At 61.0% G+C, this 23547-nt stretch overlaps 1 long non-coding RNA gene across 6 annotated transcripts; it reads left to right on the forward strand.

Annotated features, from left to right (window-relative positions):
- Positions 1 to 262: 262 nt before the first annotated feature.
- On the forward strand, positions 263 to 13026 carry LOC139079760 (uncharacterized). Of its 6 annotated transcripts, none has more exons than XR_011533688.1 (3): positions 263 to 399; positions 955 to 2073; positions 2380 to 4761. It is a non-coding gene; the product is annotated as an uncharacterized lncRNA (long non-coding RNA). The 6 variants fall into 6 exon arrangements; XR_011533685.1 differs by lacking the exon at positions 2380 to 4761 and adding exons at positions 8668 to 10443; positions 12285 to 13026 and having other exon boundaries at positions 270 to 2073; XR_011533686.1 differs by lacking the exon at positions 2380 to 4761 and adding exons at positions 8668 to 9418; positions 10316 to 13026 and having other exon boundaries at positions 270 to 2073.
- The last annotated feature ends 10521 nt before the right edge of the window (positions 13027 to 23547 follow it).

Raw genomic sequence — 23547 nt, forward strand, 5'->3', positions numbered from 1 at the left:
AGTGGGGAGGGCCAGTGGACGGGGACCGCTGTGCCGCGCGCGCCCCTGGCGCACAGTTTCGCTCGACGGGCCTTTCTCTCTCCCTCTCTCCCTCTCTCCCTCTCGCCGGCTTTTTCCCTTTTTCTTTTTCCTTTTTTTCTTTCCTGGAGCGGAGCCCGGCGCCAGGAGTCTGGAACCAGCTTGACAAGCTTTTGAGTTATGGAGGGGGGAGGGGAGGGAGCGGGCGGGCGGGCGGGCGGCGCGGGGAGGGGAGCGGAGGGGAGGGGGCGGGGTGCGGGCGCGGCGGCGGGCTCCCGCGGGCAGGGGCGCGCGCACCCCCCCCCTTGGAGACGCCCCCCAACTTCGGGCGACCGTCGGGCGAGGGTCTGCCGGGGGCGGGCGCGGCGGCGGGACGCGAGGGTGAGTCACCGGGGCCCGGCGAGCAGCCCGGCTGGCGGAACGCGCCCGGCTGGGGAGCCGCAATAAACGAGGCCCGGGCAGGGGGGGCTGCGCCGCCTCCCCGCCGAGCAAGACATTCCTTTCCGCTGAACCGGGCGCCCGGGGCGGGGAGGGCGCGGGGCACGCGGGAGCGAGGCCCGGGGCGGCCCCCTCGCCCCCGCCCCCGCGCGGCTCCCCGGGAGCGCACTGCATCTTCACCTGCCCCGAGGGAAGGGACCGGGAGGCCCGTGAGGGTCGTCATGCCGCGCGGGTCCCGCAGCTGCCTGCCCAGCGTGTCTGGTCCCCGCTCCTTTGCCCATCCACTCACACTCCCCCTCCCCTGGTGGCGACTTGGGGCCTGGTACAGCCCTGCGGGCGCGGGGCCGGGCGCACGGTGGGGGCCCCCGTAGCCACCGGCTGATTTCCCAGGAGCCCCACTTCTGACTGCGCGGTGCCAGACGCCCCCGGCCCCAGGGTAGGTGGGAGACGTCTGGAATTCTTGGTGTACCAGGACCACTAGTAGAGAGAACTTTCCAGACTTCTTCAGGTCCAGAGCCCAGGAGGACACTTCTGGATGCCAGGAGAGGCCCGAGTTCCAGACACACCTTCCCCTGGACTGCAGAGTTCCTGGTCAAGCCTGGTTGACTTCTGTGTACACAGTTCCTTTAGGGGCGCCCAGTGTTTCCGCCACGCCGCCACCGCTTGGTGCCTTCCTGCCCCGCCTGCTCCCAGCAGTGAGTGACCTGGAGCTACTGTCAAAGGCCTGGGCTTGCCCCCTGGCTGTGTGGCCTGGAGTGGCTGCCTTCCCCAGTCTGAGCCTCTCTCGCTCATCTGTGAGATGGGTTAGTAACAGTGCCAGCCTTGCCTGGATGCTGGAAAGTTCCATGAGGCCATGCAAGCCTTGACTTAGCACAGGGCTGGCACACAGTGAACACTGAAGACGCGGTCACTGCTGTTGGAGCTGGTTGTTGGTGGTGGTTGTTATTTCTGAGGGACTCACCTCGGCCTAGCCAGGCCCCCCTGCCCGTCCCCCCAAGCAGAGCCGTGAGAACGCCAAGCCTGTGGAGCGCCCGGCCCCTCCTCCCGGCCCCCGCTGAGCGGAGTGTCGAAATCATCCAGAGAAGCCGCTGAGCAGAAATTTCCAGTCTCCCTGGCAGAGCCGACGAGAGTTTGGGTGCGGCTCAGAGACAGTTGGGCAGGCTCTGCGGGGCCAGGGCAGGGGAGGGACCCCTGGAGGGTCTGTGAGACCGGCATCCCCGACCCTGGGGGGCGCCTGGCCTCCAGCCCCAGCCCAAGCCTGTTGTCCCCCTTGTCACTGGAGGGCTCAGGCAGGAGCCGGGCTGGCTCAGCTCCCTTTACCAGGCCTGCACCCCGGGAGTCAAGTAAGCACCCCTGGGAGAAGGGATAAAAGGGTACCGGGAGGATGAAGGAGAGGGTGCCTGGGAGCACCAGCACAGCCCCTCGCACCCTGCCCCGGGAGGCCCACTTCTGCTGATTGCTTGGCCACCAGGAGGAGCAGAGGCCCCCATCAGGATGGTGGGTCTCACTGGGGCTGTGGGGACTGTGGGGTCCCTGTCCTAAGTGGCCTGGAGAACCCACAAGGAACCTGGCAGGCAGGCTGAGCTTCGCTTCGCTCACAAGGCTGTGTGACCCCAGGTGAGCAACTCAGCCTCTCTGGACCTTGTTCTCCCTCTCTGCAGAACACAGACAGTGGTCTGTGACCCTCACTCACCAGAGGGGAGTAAGGAGCACTGGAGTAGGAGGAGATGGGGGGGGTCGAGTCCCAGCACTGCCCCAAACTGAACGGTGACCTTGGAGAAGTCTGAATGAGACTAAATAAGATGAGACTGAATAACGCTAATAACTAGAACATGTCAGCCGCTCTCTGCTTCAGCCATGCTGGGTGTTTTACATTCACTGTTTCTCTTGGAGGAAGGTTTTATTATTAACTTTCTTTTCCAGATGAAGTCGCTGAGGCTCAGAGAGGTCGATTCACTTTCTCAAGGACACACAGCTAGGAAATGAACGAGTCAGTATTCAAATGCTGATCTCCTGGCTTAGAGCCTGAATCCCTAAAGAAAAAGCAAGTTGCATGTTTTCAAAAATGAACCATTTTGAGCACCTACTATGTGTAAGACACCGAGGTGGGCGGCAACAAAAATAAGGATGCGTGGCCGGGCCTTCAAGAAGCTCTTAACTGAGTCAGGACACAAGACTCTAATGAGACTCTCACAAAGGAGAGGTCGGCTCCGTGGGGGGGGGTGGAGGGAGAGGTAGGGAGCTGGCCAGGAGGCACAGAGTGGGGTTGGGGGAGGGACAGGGAAGGCTGGTCTTGAGCAATGAAGAGGAGTTTTAGTGGAGGGCACGGCCATCCCTGGAGGCAGGCCCAGCAACGCAAGGCAGCGTAAGAGGATGAAAGCTGCGGGGGCCGGAGGGCGGTGCGGAGAGAAGCCGAGCCCGTTGCCGGCGCTGGGGGCTGGGCCTCGAAGGCCTTCCAGAGCCGCCGTTCTCTCTGAAAGCGGGGAGCCGCCGAAGGTCTTTGAGCAGAGGTGGACAGCGTCCTCTGGGAGCGTTAGAAGGACAGCTCTATTCTACAGGCAGAGAGGTGTCCTGGGCGCGCACACACACAACTAAAAGGACAGGGAGGGTCAGGATCCGTCGCGTGAACTTTTACTGCGTTTCCTTAAAAAAATTTTTTTTTTGCCTTGTAGAGGTATAACGATTCCAAAAAAAAAAAAGAAAAAAAGAAAAAGAAAAAGAGGAAATTTTCAAAAGGAAGAGGGGGCCTGGAGGCAGGGAGATGGGGGAAGCCACAGCAGAGGGAGCCGGGATGGGTGGGCAGCTGCCTCTCTGGCGGCTGTTTGAGTGATGGGCGGTCAGGGGCTGCATCTCAGAGACCTACAGGGAGCTGAGCGGCTGGCTGCAGGCCTGAGACCCTCCTCTTGCCCAGAGCCTTAGCGCCCCTGACCCAGGATGGCTTCAGCCCGTCCCTGCTCCTCCCAGATGTCTGTCCTCACCAGTCTCCTCCCCGCTGGCTCGGCCATAGGACATCGGCTGGACCTTAAATCCTATCATGGGCTAAATGGGGACGGAGCCCAGGCTCCCACTGTCCTTGAGGACAGACTGTCCCATGCAGGACCCCAGGCGCTGTCTAGGTGCCTTACCCGCAGTGTCTCTTAGTCTGAATATAATCCACAAAAACGTGTGTTGCTCTCCCCGTTTGACAGCTGGGGAAATGGGGGCTCAGTGGCTCACTCCCCAAAGCTCTCACAGGGAGGCGGGAGTGGGATTCTCACGGGGGGGGGGGGGGGTTCGCCTGAGAGTCCCTACACCAGGATGCCTGGCCTCAGGCTCTTCAGGAGAAAACCCGTCCCTGGGTCTCCCCAGATCTCATGCCTTCTGCCTGCCCGGGTCCTGGAATAGGGGCAAACTCTTACTCGACCTGCAAAGCCCCGTGAAACCCTTATTTCCTCTCCATAGAGTCCTGCACTGGACCTCCTGTCCCCTTATCTGTGTTGCGGTGGAGCTCCCCCGAGAGGGAAGGGAAGGCTCGGGGACATGGCTGGGACAGGAGTTCCAGCCCAGCGCCGCGTGGGTGGAGAGGCGGGAGCAAACAACCAGCTTGTTCTGGGTCTCAGAAGGCCAGCACTGGGGCAGGGTGGACGCGAGAGGGATGACAGCCTTGCTCAACCCTGGGAAAGGCGGATCAGCCAGCCCCTGGAATTATTTGGCTTAGAGGCGGAGGAGGACAAGTTCCAGAAGGCGGGAGGAGCAGAGACAGAGGCTGCTTAGCACGGCCTGTCCGGCTCCGCACCAGCCCCAGGACGACGCAGCCCTTTTCTGCCCCCTCCTCCCGCGGCGCATGCGCACTCGGGACCTCTGCCGCAAGCCTGGGGCGGGGAGCCATCTTTAGTGCACGTGTCCCTAAGCCCGCATCCCTGGTAGCATCCACACAAAGACGAAAAGCCCCCTCTTAGAGCCCAGAGGCCCCCCTGGGTGGAGAGGACCAGAATTGGGAACAGAACGTGGGCTCCTTGTAAATTCGGAGGATTCCCCAGCGCCAAGAACAGTGACCGGCATATAGCAGGCGCTTAAACATTTGTTGGATGAACGAATGAATGAATGATTTCCTGGCCTGAGGCCCAAGGAGGGCCAGGAGCCTGCTCCCTTGTGAAGCAAGACCCTCCTGCGGAGCCCCTGGTGTGCAGGTGGCTGTGGGCAGGCTGCAGGGTGGGGGGCAAGGAGGGGTAACTGGGAGCCCAGCAAAGCGGCCCGGGGAGGGAGACAGCCGGTGAGCCGTGTTTCTGGGGAAGCACCCACTCTGTCCCTGGGCCTGAGGAACTGCCAGTTCACGCCGGTGGGGCCCCCCAACACATACACACAGGTTCCCAGGGGGCAGCACGGTGCCGTCCTGAAAGCCAGGGGCTCTGCACTCAGACGTTTCTGGGCTCCAGCCCCACCCCTCACTAGCTGGACCAGTTGCCTCAGTTTCCCCATCTGTGCAATCAGGCTCTGCTAATCCCAACAGCCTTGACCCTTTTCCCCAAGCCCAGGCCAGACAGGGACACACCCCCGCCTCCCTCAGCCCTGCACACAGCCCCCGGGATTGCACAGACACACGTGTACATGCACACACACACGCAGAGCGCACACAGACCCACACCCACAGGCACATACGTGTGCACACAGACGTACATTCACACAGGCACATGCTCACACAAGCAGACGTGCACACACAGGCACAGCCACAGCACACACACACACTCACACATTTGCACACAGACCCCACAGGCACATCCTAGCTCACGCTCAGCCCCCACCCGCACCCAGTCCTCCCCCTCCCACCCTGGCCCTCGCCCACGGCACCCACACCCGCTCACACTCATGCGCACACTCACCCCCCCCCCCAGATCTGTGTGCACCAACTGTTGGCGCGGGCGGGGCTGGGAGCGGGAGGGAAAATAACCCGCGACTCAGCCGGGGAAGAGGGGCGCGGGGGTGCGCGGGCGAGGGAGATGACAGCCCGCGGTCCCCCTCGAGTCTCGGCTCATGAATATTAATGCGGCGGTAATTAAAATGCAGGGACGCAGCAGGATGGATGCCGCTGCCTCCGGAGCGCTGGGGAGCGCGGCGTCTTTGCAGGCGGGTGGAGCCCGCTCCTCGCTGGCGGCGGGGGCCGGGCCGGGGCCGGGGTGGCCGAGCGGGGCGACCCGGCGTCCCCCCGCGCCCTGGCCCAGGCCGGGCCGCCCGCCAGGCCGCGCTTCCCGGAGCCGGCCCCCTCCCGCCCTCGCGCCCGCTGATGTCATCGGCACAAAACTTTCCGCTTCCCGGCCCGGCTCGGCCCTGAGTCATCGCCGCCCCCGGCCCGGCCCAGCCCGGCCCGCGCCGTCTGTTTGTGCCGAGCCGGCCCGGCCTGACGTCAGGCTGGCAGGGCCTGGAGCCGCGTGGGGCGGTCCGCCCAGCGCTGGGGCCACCAGGGCAGGGACATCACTAGTTGGGGAGGGAGGGCTGGGGCGCAGGCCGCGGGGAAGGGCACACCCTGGGGTTCCAGGTTCAAACTTGGGAGTCTTTTACGCAGACTGCTTGACCTTGGGCCTGTCCTTTAGGCTCTCTGAGCTTCAGTTTCCTCCTCTGCCCCTTAGCAGATGCTCAACTGATCTTCCCAGACTCAGGAAGTGAATTGCACAGCTGAGCGAGCCCAGGCCCAGAGATGGAAAGGGGCCTGCCCAAGGTCGCACAGCAGGTGGGCCAGTCCAAGCTGGGTTTCTGGGCCCTGAGTTCCAAGTTCTTTCTGCGGGGCCACAGGCTGGTGCCCCGGTGTGAGGACCCTTTTAGGGTCTACGTGGAGAAAACCGCACGCCTGGGTTTGAGTCCTGGCCAGGCCGTGGGCCTCTGGCCAGCGTTTTTGTCTCTAAAGCAGGAGTGATAATCTAGTATAATAACCATGCGGAATCTGGGAGGATGGAGGATCAAATGAGGAAAGACAGGTTGCCTGTGAAGTCGGGGGCAGCTGCTAGTGTGTGATTAAGATGATGCTCCAGCTGAAGTCAGCTGAGAGGGCCGTTTTGGAGTCGGTCGCCTGGGTCCACATCCTGGCTCCCGCTCTGCGCCCTTAGGCCAGTGGTGCCAACAGCCGAACCCTGTGCCAGGCCCCGTCGGCTTCCGCTCCTCCGGCCTCGTGGGGTGCTGGGAAAGCTTGTTACACCCACCCGGTCCTTGCCAGAGCCGCACGGAGAGTGTGCCAAAAACATCTGCAATTCTTCGGCTTTTACTTGGGCCTCTGGCACATCATCCCGGGACGCAATTTCTAGATGGGAAACTAAGAAGCTTTCGGCTGCTGCTCACAGAGGCTGAGCACTGAGTCAGCTCAGGGCTGGGGGCCCAGACCCTGCAGCCTCCCACATGCAAGGCTGGGCTGCGGGAGGGAGGGCTCTGGCTCTTCCCCAGGCGCCAGGCACACCCTCAGCTCCACCCAGCATCTGCCCTGGTCCAGGCCCGCCCCTCCCACCTGGCCAGGTGGCTCAGCGCCTCTCTGCTCGTGCCCACACACCCCCTCAAGCTCACAGAGAAAGGCCTGCCCCACCGCCCCCACACCCTGGCCTCTCCCTACCCACCCCCAGGCTTCCGGGAACTCTTTCAAGTCCTCTGCTCTCCAGGCTGCTCTTTGTGCCTCCAGGCCTTTGCACCTGCTGTTCCCCCTCCCTACTCGGAACACCCCGTCTCCTCTCCCCGCTTCCTGGTTAACATCTCCTCCTCCATCTCTCCTTAGCTCTTCCCCTGGGGAGTGACCCACTTCCCACCACCCCACAACACACACACACACACAGCACACACTCCCCCACATCACACAGGCCACACCACACAGAGGCACAGACACACCACACAGATCAGAGACACAAGGTGCACACACACGTACTCGCACACGCGCACACTCCCTATGCCATAGACCGCAGACACACGGACCCCACGCACGTCACAGACCATTCAGTACAAACGCCTTACGGACCCTGACCACACAGTAAACACACACGTTCACACACAGACCACACAGCACGCATCCAGGCGGCGTTGGTGCCCACACTCCCCCCCCACCCCCGCCGGGCTCCTCCAGCCTCTAATCTTGCCCCCTCACCCCCATCGTGGGGTTTACCCCCCAGTAAGCGCAGGGCCCCATCCTCCTCCTCCATTCCAGCACAGGGACTGGCATCAAGTCTCGCTGGTTGGTATCTTGACCCCTGACCCCCCATGGTCAGTAGTGTCCCAGTCCCGCCCCCATCGAGGCCCTTTCAAACGAGTGCCCACCCCCATTGCTGCCAGCAGCTGTCCTCCCTCCCTCCAGAGCTGCTCTGGGCCGGGCCCTGTCACCGCAGGTCACTCTGACCTGGTCTTTGGTCAGCCCCACTCCCACCCCAGACTACGGCTACTCAAGAGGAAGCACCAGTGTCCAGCTGCCCCCTGTCCCCACTCTGCCACCCCAGCCCAGGGCCTTGGGGCTATTTCGTGACTTCAACTGGGCCAGAGTCTTAAGGTCACTTTTGTCTGGGGCCTCAACTTTCTCATCTGTAAAATGGGGCAGCACTGAAGGTACCTTGTAGCAACTCAGAAAAGTCATGGTGATATCAGCATGGCCACCGGTTTCCTGCCGGGCCGAGTTTGTGGGTGAACTGAGCTTTGCTGGGTGCAGCTCGGCCCCTCGCTGAGCCCCTTCCCCAAGTGTCACGGCCTCCTGCAGACTGGGTCCCTGAGGCCCTTTGTGCCGGGCCCCCCGGGGTGGGGTGTTGGGTTGGGGTCCTGACAAGGAGCAGGCTTGTCTGTCCCTGGCGCTGCCCCTCGCGGTCAGCAGCCCTCGGGGGGCCTGGCCTGCAGCCCACATCCCCAGAGCACACCCTGGCTGCCCCGCCTGTCAGGAGAAACGCACAGAGAGGGAGGGCCAGCCTGTCCAGTTGGGTGACCAGCATCAGGAGGGAGAGGAGGGGGATGGGCAGACACAGGGAAGGAGCGAGTGGCCGGCCTTCGTCAGGGTGGACACGTTCACGGGAGATGGACTCGGATGAGTTGCCCCATGACCGCACGCGCCTACTCTTGTCCTCACTGCCCCTTGGGTGCTAGGGCCCTCCCTTGGCCCAGGAGGAGCCCAGCAGCTCCCCTGAGCTCTGACTCGGAGTGGCACCCCCCCATCCCCATATGCAGGGGCCGGAGCGGGGAGCCAGGTTGCACAACCATCTGTCGCTCATGTGTTTTCATTCACAGGAGCCACTGGTGCCTTCCGTGTGCCCCGCACAGAATCACGTGCTGGGTCCACGGTGAGGAACGACCGGAATCACGTGCTGCCCTCGGAGTTGAGCAGAGTTGACAGATGACAAGCAGTGAGCAAACGGAGGCAGCAGGACAAAAACAGGGAAGAAGAGGTGCTGGCATGGGGACGAGGAGGCACCCCTGCTCCTTTATAAACACTCCCATACATGGACCCACGTGTGTGTCCCAGGGTTTCTCCCACAAATTTTCTGATCAGTTCACTCATCCTGTGTGTGAATATGTTTTGAGCACCTTTGCGGAAGCAGGGGACAGAGTGATTAACAGCAAAATCCAGGCTCCTCCTTCTGGCTGTGTGACTTTGGGCAAGTCGCTGTCCCTCTCTGAGCCTCCATGTCACATCCTCTGTAAAATAGGTGCATATCTCACGGGGCTGTTGTGAAGAGTCCCTGAGATGGTGTGTGTGAAGCTCTTGACCTGGGGACCCAAGCTTAACTCTGCTCCAAGTGTCCCCTGGCCCCTGACCTCTGCACTCAGGCCCCCCAGCACACCAGCCTCCAGTCTCTGCCTGAACCCCAACACCTGGCAGCCAGCTTATCTACATGGCCCGGCCTAGGAGGGCAGAGCAGCCCTCTGAGATGCAGGCCCAGCACAGCTGGCCGTGATGACCGACCGCCAGGCGCGACTTGGGTACCCGACCTGGTGCTCAGAGCGCCTGCCTCTCTGAGGTGGACTGTTGCCCATGGAGGTAAGTTCTAGAACCACAGGGTTAATTTGTTGGGGGAGCCACGGGCCCTGCCTCCTGCCTTCTGGGACCCACTGGTTAAAAAAAGAAAATTGGCCATAGTTTCTAAGTACTGACCACCCCCAGCGGCGTGAGCCAGGCCCCGTGAGCCCTTCTGACAGCCCCACGAGGCTTGTATGGGGCAGCACGGGTGAGGGGAACAAGGCCGGGCAGCGCCAGTTAAGGTGAAGGAGCCCGGATTCGCCCTCTTCTGAGCCCAAGGCCTGGCTCCACCCCCAGCCTACGCCTGCCTTTCTCTCATCTGCAGAGAAATGAGTGTGTCCCGTGCCCACCTTGCCTAACTCACACCCCGCTGTTCCCCACCCACCCAGCTCCTGGGCATCACCCCCGGGACCTCTGCAGAGAGCCTTTGCCTGTGACCTGGGGGGGGGGCTGAGGGGAGGTGCTCCCCAAAGGGCAGATCATCAGGGGAACTTCCCAGGAGGGGTCATGAGACCCCAGGTTGTCAGAACTGGAAGGGACCTCAGGGATCACCACTTTGGCAACCCTATGTTGCACACACAGAAAAGCTTCAGCTCAGAGAGGTGGGGACCCTGGCCTGGGGACCCACAGCAAGGTACTGGCCCAGCTGGGGCTAGATAGGCGGAGGTGGCTGAGCTTTGGGACTCAGCTGCCCGCGTCTCAATCTGGGTCTGTGGCTTGCCAGCTGTGAGCCTGCGTCTGACCCCTGTGTGCCTCAGTGTCCTCAGTCTGTAGCATGCGGAGAGTGATAATTCCTGTTTCAAAGGCTGTTGGGAGACAGAAGTGAGTGAATACACAGACCGTGCTTAAAAACAGGGCCTGGTACACAGGGAGCATGCCACAGACATCAGTGGTCACTCTCAGTCTGCTGATTTCTAGTCCAGCGCAGACCCATCTGTCCGGTGAACCTTCAGTGTCGCCTGCTCCGGGCCAGGCGCCCCGCCGACACCGAGGATGGAGCAGTAAACAGGACTGATAGAGCCTGCCTCCTGGCGCTCATGGTCCAGGTGGGGAAAACACCTGAAATAGGGAACGCCAGAGCGAATCGGCTCATTACAGTGTGGTTTCTGCTGGTCTGGGGGGTCAGGGAGGGTCCCCCACTTAAGTTGAGATTGGCAGGATGAAGAGCAGAAAGCACGGTTCTAGGCAGAGGGAATACCATGCATGCGGGCCCAGGGCAGGAAGGACATCAAGCTGTCCAGATCAGAGAGGAGGCCCAAATCACTGGGGTTCAGAAGCCAAGGTGAGGCGAGGAGAAGAGAAGCTGGGGGGAGCAGACATGTGGAGCCTGGGGATGCTACACCGAGATCCCGAGAGCCAGGGCGCGTTAGGGAGGGAAGGAAGTGGTCAGGCTTGCAGTTTAGAAACATCTGTCTGGCTGACACAGAGGGCAGACTGGACGGGGAGAGGGCAGAGAGTGGGAGCGGGGAGCCTGGCCTGGCTAGGAGCCGGGCAGCGGGCGAGGGGTGAAGGGAGCTGACCCCTGTAGGTGGGCAGCTTCTCATGTCTTGTCAAGGATTGGGCTGGGGGCTGGGGAGGAGAAGTCAGGGATGGCACCTGGGCTCTGGCCAGGGTCAGGGTGCATGGCTGGAAGGGATGGTCAGAAGCAAGTTCAAAGAAGACGGGAGACCCTGCGTCCAGCCTGGGACATCCCAGCTGCAGCAGCCCCTAGGGACCTCAACAGCACCCTCAGACCTGAGTCCCAGACCTCTGGCCCTTTTGCTGTACCCTTCCTCATGGGGAAAGGAATCCTTGTGACCAAGGGGACAGGCCCAGCTAGATCCAAGAGCTGGGCACCTGGGACCCTGGAATCCCCTGTTTAGTGGCCCCAGCCCACTTCCTGGTCCCATCCTCCGGAAGGTGGTCTGAGCTGCATTTGGGCACCCTAAGCCCCAGGGTGGCCCCGAGGTTGCTCTTTGCAGGGGATGTGGACAGAGTTTATGCACGCAGGCTGGAAGGTCCACACCTGAGCACACAAAACCCTTCCTGGAAAAGGGGAAGAGAAGAGGGGCCGAGTCGGGGCCGCAGGCGGCGGGGGGGCCAGCTGGCCCCAGGCTGCCACTTCCAGTACTGGCCCAGGAGTCTGGATTCCAAACGCAAACCCAGCCTTCCAGGGGCATTTGTCCTTACGAAGGTGTATTTGTCAAAGAAAGAGGACAGAACATATTTTATTTAGCAGTTTGTAAGCGTGATTTATAACTCGTAAACACTCAGCCATGAGGTATGTGGGCCTCCGCTTGTGCTCCTGGCCCCCTGCTGCGCAGAGAGGACCCGCTTCCCTGGGCATCCGGCGGCTGACCCTAGACAAGCAGGTTGACCCCAGGGGATCCTCCAGACTTCGAGACCCCACTTAGTGCCTCCCCACTGTGCCCTGCCCAGTCCCTCTGCCTTTGTCTCAGGCTCCTCCCGCCCCTCCTCCTCCAGGAAGCCTTCCCTCCCTGGAGGCCCTGGCTCTCCAGCTTGTCACTGGTGTCATTTGGTCACAGTGATGCTTGGTGGTCTGACTGGCTGGGGAACGTGAGTCCTGTGCCTCCTGGGGGAGCAGGAGCTCGGAGAAGCAGCACCTCCCAGCAGAAGCAGGATCTTGCATTGGGTAGGAGTCAGGCTCAGAACGCACAGACACTCGGGGGTCAAATCCCAGCTCTGTGACTTTCCCGCTCTGTGACCTTGGGAGGCGGCTTCACCGCTCTGAGCCGCTTTCCTCGTCTGAAAGCCCATAATCATAACGGTACCTCTTGCAGCGAGGAGGCAGCGTGGGGTGCGGAGCCCACGTGCGCCCGGCGCTGGCAAGTACTCGGGGAAGGAATTACGAAGGGCAGGCGTTACATCATTCGCTTCTTTTTTACAGCTGAGAAAACAAGCGGAGGAGGCTCAGCGAGGTGAAGCCAGCTGCCCAAGGTCACACAGCTAGTAGCGGGGGAGGGGCCCACGCCAGGCTCTCTGACCTGTGCTCTAACCACTGAGAACCCCGGCCGCGGGCTCGCCCCCACGTCACCTTCCCCCGGTCTCCGTGGCCCTGGGGCTCCTGAAGGCCGCGTGGGCCGCGGAGGCAGGTGGCCGGCCAGGGCCGAGCCAGCGGGGCGGAAAGGGTTACCGGCTCGGCCGCAGTGGGCCGGCCTCTGGGGGAACCAGCCAATGGGTGCGCGCCGCGATGAGGTAATGCCGGGACCGCGCGGGGTGGGCGGAGCCGGCGGGCCCGCCCCCGCTCGAGTTCCTTCTCTTTCGGCCAACCCCTCACCTTTGACCTTGATGTCCCCCCCAACCACACCCGCAGAAACCCCGGGGCTGGAGCTGAGGGTCTCCGTCGGCCCTGGATCCTTTAAGGTCGGCGGCAGGAACCTGGAGACGTCCCGCCTCCTCTGGGCCTCAGTTTTCCCTTTCGATGATGAGAGTCGATGATGGCTAAAGGCCGGAGCAGCAGTGGACGTCCTTGGACCCCAGGACATTTTCAACCTCTCCTTGCCCTTGGCCACACTTAGCGGGCGCGGCCCTGGCCCTTCTCAGGCGGTGCCCAGCGCCAGGGGGCAGGGAGTCCTGTGGCCGGGTCACACCCTCCACGTGGCCCCATCCATGGATCCATCAGCCCCTCCCTATCTCTTGGGTTTCCGCGCCTGAGTGCCCTCTGAGGTCCCTTCGCTGCCACCAAGCCCCCGAGTTAGCTGCATAAGCAGCTGGACAGGCCGGTTTGGTGGCCAGAGGTCAAAGTGCATCCAACCATCAGCATTAATTGAGCGTCTACTATGTGCGCTCAGAGCTTGGGGCTTGGGTGCTGCCCGGCCCGCCTCCGGGCGCCCCGCACCCCCTCCCGCCGTCCACGCCGCCGGGCACGAAGCGGTTAATGGCTTTCTCGCCGAGCTGGCACCGGTGCCGCCGGGCTTATTAGTCAGCTCGCAGGGAGGGGGCGGGGAGAGGAGGGGCTGGGCTGAGAACCGCAGAAAGCTATTCTCAGGGGCTCCCAAGTGTGGGGAGGGCGGCCCAGCAGGAGCTGCTGCTGCTTCCCAGAAAGTTGATTATTTTTAACCCAGGAAGAAGAAAGGAAGGAGGCGAGGGAGAAGGACTCAGAGAAAAGAGGGGAGAGCAGAGGAGAGGAGAGGAGGCGGGGAGGGGATGAGGAAGGGGAATGGGGAACGGGGAGCAGAGGGGCCATGGAGGGGAGTGGAGGGAGAGGCTGGGCCAGCTGGGGTGGGGGGAGCCAGCTGGCGGGGTCTCTGGGAGGGGAATGGATGTGGAGGGGCGCTGCCCGCCTCCTCAGCCCTCCCCACACCCCTCTGGCTCCTCACCCGGGACCCCTGCTCTGTGGGCTCTCCTGCTGGACCCCCACCCAGGCTGTGCATCCTGCCGTTCCCGTAGCAGCCCCAGCCCAGGGCTGTGCAGGCATGGTGGCTTGGAGAGTGGGGGTACAGGGCAGCCGCAGCCCTGCCCTTCGGTGCTCTCCAGCCATCAGGAGCACACCATGTCTTTGCCCTTGTGGGGACCGCTGCGGAGGGGACAAGGGGGGCTGCCCTGAAAACCCGTGACCTCCACAGGGAGGGGCTCCTGGAGGGGAGGGAGGAAGGGACCTGGGGCTCCCCTTCTCCTGCCTTGGAGTAGAGTGAGGAGGGGGCCGGGGACACAGTGACAACAAGACAGACGCAGCCGGGCCCGCATGGGGCTCCCAGTCCTGCAGAGGAGGCAGAGGCTGCACAAACCATTATGAATAATGCATCATAATGATGAGAGGGCAGCGGGCTGGCAGGGGACAGTCAGGGAGCTGGGGGGGCTGGCCCCAGGGGCCTGCCCTCTGCAGGAGTCACAGGAGGGGTCCCTGAGGAGGGGTGCCTGAGGACCAGGAGTGTTAACTAGGTGAGGAGTGACTGGTGGAAAGGGCAGGGCCCCCGTGGATGAGGTCCCAGGGGCACAGACCTGAGCCTGAGAGAGGGTCATGTGGCTCTCGTCCTGGAGGCGGCTGGAAGCTTTGGAAGAGTTTTATAGAGCAGGGTGAGGAGAGCAGATCTGCAAAGGTCACTCAGGACGGTAGGGGACAAGAGTGGATGCAGGGAAGTGGTCCCAAGGTCTCGAGATGGCAGCCTGGCCCAGGGAGGTGGCCTCTGAGACAGAGGGGAGGCTGGCCTTGGACAGATTCGGGAGGAACAGAGGACGGGAGTTGGTGCATCATGGTGTGAGGCGTGGAGGAGGTGTCAGGGAGGTGCTGGGCGCTGGCTTGTGCAACGAGCGAGGCTGGTGCTGTCCCCTGAGGCCGATGGTGGCCAAGGGGAGCAGGTTTGCAGAGTTCAGGCATGTGTGTTGGGACCTGGTGGGGACAGGCCGAGGGAAGAGCTTGAGCAAAAGAACAGAGAGAAGGGAAGAGGGAACTGCATGTGGCACTGTGGATGTGCTGGAATCTTCCAGAAAGGCTGAGTCTGGTCGTGGTGGGCCCTGACAGCAGGCAGAGGGGTCTGAACTCAGCCTGTAGTCAGTGTTGAGCTGTGGAAGTGTGGGGGCAGCAGAAGGGCACGTTCCAGCGCTGGCCACGGCGAGGGCGCTCAGCAGGCCAGTGGCCAGGGCCGGCCTGGGCTGAGTCCCCAGCAGCCGCCGCCTGTACCCCAAGGTGGAGGAGGGGATGTGGGAACGGGGGTGTGTCAGGGCTCCAGGTCTGGGCAGCCTACGAGTGTGAGTGTGTGAGAGTGGGTGTGTGAGTGTCCCTTGCACTGAGTGTCCTGCCCTCCACTTGAGGCAGGACCTAGGGGACACATCAGTGTGTCCAGGACCAGGGAATGGCCTGGCCAGGCTGGACAGGGGATGATGGAGGGAGGAGGACCTCAGCCCCAGCCACCGCTCTGCAAATCCAGCACGATCCCCTCCACTCCTGGTTATTCTGGAGCCCAGGACCAAATCTGACCCCTCCCCAAGGAGCCGGGGTGGGGGGCGCTGGGTTATTGGCTGGAGGGTAATGTCTGTACCCTTAACCGCTGCAGGGTGCTGAGGAGGCCTTATTGGGGCATCCCAGGTCTGTCCCCTCCCAGGACGGGAAGGCAGGTCTGCTAGGCCTGGAGCTGCCCTTAATACCAGGGCCCAGGGGCTTAGCCAAGGCCAGGTTCCAGACAGCACTGGGGGCAGTGGCCTGGCCACCTGCAGCTCTGACCCTACCTGCAGACTCTTGGACCCATGGGCCTGTGGCTTTCCCGTCAGTCCTGCCACCGACCAGTAGCCCTCCCACCCCCAAGGTGGGTACACATCACAAAGTCGTGGTTAAGATGGTGAGACAAACCTGAATCCAAGCCCCTTGCTGACAAGCTGTGGGCTCTGGCCAGCGGTTCTGGCCTCTGTGTGCCTCAGTTTCTTCATCTGCAAAATGGAGATAATAATGGCAGAGGCAGGGAAAAGATGGAGGTGAGGCCCTTAGCAAGGGAAGTGGCCTGTCCCGGGTCACTTGGGGCCCTGAAGTCTTGCCAGGTGTGTGCTGAGGGCCATGGGCTGCAGCAGTACAAGAGGGGGAGATGTTGGTTTCCCACCCTCTCCGGGCGGGCAGGCCAGGTGGCAGAATTGTTCCTGTTTTGCAGATGAGAAAACCAAGGTTCAGAGAGGTTATCCCTGGCCCAGTGCCACACAGCAGAAAGGTGGGGGACTGGGCCTCAGATGCTGAGGGCTGCTCTGCTCTCGGGAACTCGGTTCCCTCTGTCACTGCCCTCCAAGTGAGAACCGCGTGCCGGACACACTCCCCTCCAGGACACCCACCCCTCCCTCCCAAAGGCACACGGTGACCCTAGCCTGGCCCCCTGGGCCCTGGAGGAGCCCTGTCTGTCCCCCTAGGGCATCTCTGAGCTGTGCTGGAGCACAAAGAGGGGGAGCCAGCAGAGAAAGAGCCCCACAGGCGAGGAGCCGGCTCCATGGGTGCTTTTCTCCGCTTTCTTCCTCTCCCGGCTCTTTGTTAAGCTCCCTTTCAGCTGAGCCGGCAGAGCCTGGGTGTTCTGAGCTGACAATAATTGCTGCGTCTAGACACTGTCTGGTTTGAGGCCTCCCTCTCCCGCCTGCCGGCCTCCCCAGGCTCCTGCCCCAGCCCCGCGGCCCTGCCCCGCGCTCTCCGGTTCCCACACCCCTCTCCTCTCTGGCTGCCTGGCCGGTCCTGCCTCCCGCCTGCTCCCACCCTCACATCCCTCTCTCCCTCTCTCCCCCGCCCACCCTCAGGAGCACACTGGCCCCATTCTGTCCCCAGGACCTGAAATCCAGGGGACAGAGTGACTTTGCATTTGGCTCTGGTTAGGAGGCCTTTGAGGAAACTGAGCCCAGGAAACCCTCCCCCGCTGTCAGCCCCCCGAGGAGCGGAGCCCGCTCACCTTGCTGGATGCTGGGCTGAGCTGGGGAGCTCTGGGATCCACCCCAAACCTTCCCTCATCTTTCCCTCCAGGCCCGGATGGGAACCCAGAGGAATCAGCTTAGGAGGGGCTTAGGATAGGTACAAGGAAGAACTTCCTGGTGACTCTGACCCTCACACACGCATGGAGTGGTTTCAGGAGATGGATGGCTGGGAAGTCAATTTTCACAGGTTCTAAGATCCCTTCCTGCCCCAGCTCACATCAGCGCCTCTGAAAGATTCCCCAGAAGCTTGTGTCTCTTCACGGGTGTCAGAATTGAGGCCCTCACGGCGATCCGGAGACAGTAATTATGATATCCAGCCCTTTCCTGCTCCAACCACTGCACAGACTCTTACACATATTCATTCGTTTAATCCTCCCAACAGCCCAAGGAGACAGAGAGAGAGAACAAGCCTATGATTTGTCCCGTGTCACAGATGAGGAAACTGAGGCCCAGAGAGGTTAAGTAACTTACCCAAAGACACAGAGCCAGCGAGTGGATGAGCCTAGATTTGAAGGCGCAGAGGCGGGCTCCAGAGCCCCAGTAATCACCAATACTAGGAACATGCAATGCTTGCTGAGCACCTGGGGCTCCGGCTAGCACTTTACGTGCACTGGGTCCCTTATGCTCGCAACACTGTCACACAGGATCAGGATTCTGTCCATTACACAGATTAAAGAGAGTAGCCCAGGGCTGCTGGGCGTGGCCAGACGGTCACCTAACTCAGGGGCGGAAAGACCTAGAAATCCAGGCCCTCATCGTGGGGCTGTTATTCCGCTTGTGAAAGGCTTGGCATCGAGTAGAAGCTCCGGAAATGTTGCTGCCATTTCCCACTTCTTCCCCCTGGACTTTCTTAGTGCCCCCTGGCCACACGGCCCCCGCCAGGCTGGGGAGACAGAGCCAGTGTGGGGCTCTGTCCTCAGGAGGCCATGGCCTAGAGGGGACTGGCCAGTCAGCCAGTTTCAATCTGGAAGGGGACTCATGATGACGCCAGGGATGCAGGGCCTCTGAGGGCCATGGGGAGGGGCCCTAATTCCAAGAAGGCTTCCTGGAGGAGGGGAATCAACACCACGTCCTGGAGGATGAGTAAGAGTAAGGCAGGCAGAGAGGGGAGGGAACGGTGTTCCCGGCAGAGGGAACCACACAAAGGAAGGCCCCGAAGTGAGAGAGGAAAAGGGTAATCTCAGAGGACCAGAGAACCCTCGGCAGCTTTGTCAGGCTGAACAGGTGCAGGGGGCAGGGAGGGAATTGGGGAGAGCCATGCGGCTGGAGCCCAGCTGATCAGGACTGGCCTCCATCGCCAGGCCGGCTGGGAGCTGGGCCTTCCCCCCCCCCCCACCCCCGAGGCGGGGAGCCCAGGGGGAGCCAACTGCAGGGGCTGCGATGACCAGGAGGATGGGGAGGGGTGGGCTGGGTGGACTGGAGAGGCCCCGAGGAGTTAGAGAAAGGTGGCCTCCTCTGATCTTGGGGGCTGGCCTACAAGTTTGTCTTCAGTGCCATTCCAGACACGGGGAGCAGCGTGGACGAGGACCTGGGCGAGAGTGGCCCCCGGGAGGTGTGCTCTGGGAGGAAGCCGCTGGGGCCAGACACCGAGTCGCCTTCAGGAGGAAGGTGGAGGGAACGGCACAGTTTGGGGCCTCAAGTAGGAGGATTAATTAGGAAGATCAATCTGGAACCTTTGCAGGATGGATTCGAGGGGCGAACCCCCAGGCAGGGAGGCCGCTGAGCGGTTTTCCTCTCCCAGCCACTCCTCCCTCCTGCAGAGCCGTTTTGGTTCTGCACCGTCTCCCTCCCCATGGCTGCATCACCCCCTCCACCCCTAGCTGGGGAGGGAAGGCAGCCTCTCGCCATTCCTTCCTCATCCAGGCCATCGGTGATGTCAGACAGCACGCGTCCACGCCTGGACACCTCTCGTGGCCTCCGGGGGCTGACACTGGCAGACCCATTGGTGGGCTCCATGCCGGCCACCTCCGAGCTGGCTTCAGAGCGGTGCGGCCACAGGCCGGGGTCGTGGCTTCTCTGGACTCGACTTGGGATGTGCCGCGTGGGCCTCGCGAGGGGCTGTGGGCAGGCGGAGACGGCACCTCCTGTCTGCAGACGGCGAAATGCCGTCCTGTTAGTTAACCTGCTACTGGGAGTTTACAGGCTGGTGAAAAAGAGACAGGAGGCGGCACGTGTGCTCAGGCAGGTGGGGATGGTCCAGGATCGCTGACGGTGATGCCTGGATCCCACAGGCCCGCCACCACTGACCCCAAATCCCTGGGCAGAGGGTTCCAGAATTCAGAATTTTTTCAGTCGCAGGAAGATAATGTGACACATATGCCACCTATTTGCTAACACCCCCATGAAGTGTGGGGCGGCCCCCGCAGTCAAACACATTAATACATCTGCAGCGAGGCGTCTGAACAAAGATGGGAAACACCCTCTGAATCTGTTTCTCATCTCTAAAGTCGGCAGTGGTGGCGCGCTGCTCACAGAGCCTCCCTGAGACCCTGATGCCCTCAGGATGCTGGCCGGCCTGTGGGGCCTCAGACCCCGGCTGGCGTCCCGCCCAGGCCCTTGGCACTCGCTGCTCCTTTCGGGAATATTCCTCCCAGAGAAAGGAATGGCTGTCTCACTTCCTTCAGGGCTCTGCTCCGATGGCACCCCCTCAGCTGGCTCGCCCTGGCCAGCCCCGCCTCCTGCCACCCTGCTGGCTCTCCTTTCTCCTCCTCCACAGCCCGGTCACCTGACATTCATTTAATCAATTACTCAGTTATCAATTGCCTGCTCTCCGGCAGCAGCATTCGAGCTCCGGGAGGGCGGGACACTGTTCTGTCACCTGCTGTGCCTCCGGAACCTAGGACAGCGCCTGCATGGGCGGGCACTCGGATCCGAAGGAACGATTGTTCACGCCTGGCACATCGAAAATGCTTAATGAAGCCCAGCTGGCACCATCACCATTATTGTTGTTATTGATGTTGCTGCTATTATTATCATTATCATCATTATCATGTTCCCGAGCTGATCCCAGACCTCAGTTCTCCTGTCTGTGAAATGGGCGTCCTGGGGACTGGGGCACCAGCCACCAGAAGTCCATCAGGTCCTTGCAGGACAGACAAAGAACGTGGCCCACCCCTCCCCGGGGGGAGCCTGCGCCCCTCACTGGAGAGAGAGGCCCGAGAGAAGCTTGGAGAACGCCAGCCCCAGTGAACAGGGCTGCCAGAAGGCCATACATAATTCATTGCCAAATGGGGCCGCGGGCGGCTCTCGGCGGTGTGCGCTGGGGCTCACTCTGCGCCTGGCACCTTGCTGACTGCTCCTCACACGTCGCCTCATTGCATCTTCACGGATTTGCAGGGTGCGATCCATCCCCCCACCCCGTTTCACCCAGGGGGAGCCTGAGGTTCAGAGGATGGGGCCACCGTGCAAGTCCCAGCTTCTCGGTGGCCACACAGGGTCAGCAGATTGGGATCCAGCAGCCGCCAGTCCCTGCCTCTCTGTGGAGGGAAAAGACACCTGGGGAGGGCTGGGAGGGACAGAGGAGACCCCCCCCACCCCCAGGCAGGGCAGACGGAGGGCAAGCTCTAAAGAAGGCTCAGGGGGCCATTGCGTCCCAAGCCCCCAGCCCCCAGCCCACCTCCCACACCCATGCCCTGCTCTCCTTGAGGAGGCGCTCCCTGCTGTGGCCACCGAGAGCGCTGGCTCTGGAGCTTCAGGGGCTCAGCCTGCTCAGCTGTAAAATGGGAACCACAGATGCCGCCTCTGGGGGCCATGAGATCATGCAGACACTGTGCTGGCTCCCAAAGTGGCATCTGCTGGGGGAAACAGCCAACCGCATAAGGTGACAGCTCCCTGATGCCGCTTAGACGACATTTTTAATTTTTTATTTTATTTTATTTTTTTGAGGAAGATTAGCCCTGAGCTAACGTCCACTGCCAATCCTCCTGTTTTTACTGAGGAAGACTAGCCCTGAGCTAACATCTGTGCCCATCTTCCTCTACTTTATATGTGGGATGCCTGCCACAGCATGGCTTGCCAAGCGGTGCCATGTCTGCACCCGGGATCTGACCCGGTGAACCCCGGGTCGCCAAAGTGGAATGTGCGCACTTAACCGCTGCGCCACCAGGCTAACCTCAGATGACATTTTTGAAACAGCAAAAGTTTAGCCGTGGAGGTCAGATTGGAGGTTGCCAAGGATGCAGGAGGTGCCGGATGGGGGCGGTCTGGAGTATGGTCACAAGAACAGCAGGAGGGGGTCCTTGTGGCCATGGAGGTGTCCTGTGTCCTGACTGGGATGGAGGATACACAGCCATGGGGTCAGATGGCACAGAATGAACACACACACAACAGTATACTCAGCACCGGGACATCTGAGAAGATCTGTGGAACGTGTCAACGTCCATACTCCACTTGGGAGATTGTCCTATGGTTCTAGATGTTTCCATAGGGGGAACTGTGTAAAGGGTAGCTGGCATCGCTGTTATTTCTTACAACTGCATGTCCATCTAGTTATCTCAATAAAATTGTCGATTAGAAGATGTCTGCCTCTGCCCAGAAAGGGTTAACTGAGTCCCTGCCCTCAGTCCTCGCCCATCACAGAGGGCGCCCAGACGCAGCACCAGGGGGCATCTGCGGGCAGTGGGAGTTTTCCTCGGCTGTGAGTTGTCCTTCCTGCCTCGCTCTGAGTGCCCCTGCTCTTATTCCAGAATGTTCCTGTCCTCCTACACCTTCCCATGGACAGGAATTCAATACGGCCCCAGGGGACTCCAGAATAGACTCTGAGGAGAACAAGGAAGGCCTTTGTCATCAGTCCCCATCTGCGTGGGGCTGGGAAACCCGGCCGGGCTCCGAGGCTCAGTCAGGGTTGTGGAAACCGCGAGCCCCTCCTCCCTCGGCCGCCTGTCTCCAAGAGAATGAGGGGCAGGGGGGAGAATGCTGACTGTCAGGCAGCGCGGGTCCCAGATCCCGCCAGGCTTCTGCGTCCCCACGTGACTCCAGACCATCCCTGTCCTCCCTTTGGTTCTTAGTGTCCTCGTTTGAAGCACAAAAGAATAGGACTAGATTATCCTTAAGAGTCATCCCGGCCCTTGAAGAGGTCGGCCTGGCCTCTATGCTGCTGGCCAAAGAGGGCTTTCCTTTGCGTTCTGTGTGGTTGGACAGGAATTGCTGGGCCCCAGGCCTGCCTCTGGCCCTTCCCTGCATGTGACCTTGGGCCCTCTCTGCCTTTCAGCAACAATATGGTGAGAAGGTTACACAAGCTCAGGTCATTCAGTCACTCAACAAACATTTATTGAGCACTCGCCAAATGCTAAGCACCGGCATAGACATTGGAAAAAAAAAAGGTGGGGGGAAAAAAATGCCATCACTGCCTTCATGGAACTTGCAGTCTAGGAGGGAAGAGTGCAACAAATAAACCAAAAATTGTAGCTGGGATTGTACAAAGAAGACATGCGCTTAGCTAGGGTGGTGTGCCTCAGGGCCATGGTGGGGGCTTCTGTCTGAGGTCTGAGTGAGAACTTAACTCTAGCAAAGGGAAGGGCCTCAAGGGAGAGGCTGCTCTGAAACAGGGAGCAGGCGGAGCTGGGGGCCTGTGCAGAGGGCTGGCCCAGGGCGGGAGCTCGTGGTCCAGAGAGAGAACCCCGCTCTGGGGGATGACCAGGAGAGCAGGTGCAGGTGCGAGGCGAGGCTGGGAGGCCAGAGGGCTGGTTCAGGACCCCCGTCGCCATCCCGACGGAGAGCAGCCTTTGCCTTAGGCAGAGGGGGTTACCACGCTGGCCTCGGGTTTTGAAAGTCGCCTCCTGTTTGCCATGAGGAGAAGGGAATCTGCTGGGCCCTCCTCGTGGCCTCGAGCGATCCTTACTGTGCTGTCACTTACACACGTACCAACACAAAACGAGGCATAAACTCCTCGTAGCTTTCACACAACCAGAAACCAAGACAAATGGATCCATCAAACGCAAAATCAATTCAAATAGGATTAATTTTATGTGACATATTACGTCTTTTGTTTGAAACCCTGTCATCACCTACTGTGCAAATAAGTCCCAACCACGGGGGCCGTGAGCTTGTGGGGCGGAGCAGACCGGCCTTTGAAATCAGTGAGAAAAAGGCAGACGACTCAAGAGAAAAATGAGGGGGAATACTTGGATTGAAGTATTTCACAGGAGAATATCCAAATGGCCAACAAACGTGTGAGAAGGTGCTCAGCCTCCCGAGTCGTCGGAGAAACACAAATGAAGGCAACAGGGAGCTGGCCGATCAGACGCCAGGAAAGCTCACGCGGAGAAGACTGATGACACCGAGTGTCAATGAGCACGTGAAGCAACCGGAATGCACCGTGGCGGCGAGGATGGAAGTCGGGACAACCCCGGCGGGAAGCGGGCGCCTGCTCCACTCAAAATGAGCACAGCCCACCCTCTGACCCCTTGCTTCCGCTCCAAGGCACAGACCCAACCCACGTGCACCCGTGTGTTCACCAGAGGACGTGACCTGGAATATTCAGAGCTGCTCTGTCCGTCACGGCCCTGCACGGAGTGAGTCCACAGCTCCTGCGCTGTGGAATGGATAAAGGAATTGTAGACTATTCATCCAGAGGGTGACTGGTGGCTTTAAGGACGAATAATCTACAACTATCCACAGTAATATGGACGAATCTCACAAACATCGTGTGCAAAAGATGTCATTTATATAAAGGACGAAAACAAGCGAAACTAGTCTATGGTGTTAGAAATTGGAGTAGAGGTTCCCCTCAGGTGGGAGGAGGGGTAGTGACTGGGGGTTTGGAGGATGGGGAGACC

This window comes from Equus przewalskii, chromosome 26, assembly GCF_037783145.1.
Source record: "Equus przewalskii isolate Varuska chromosome 26, EquPr2, whole genome shotgun sequence".
Lineage (NCBI taxonomy): Eukaryota > Metazoa > Chordata > Mammalia > Perissodactyla > Equidae > Equus > Equus przewalskii.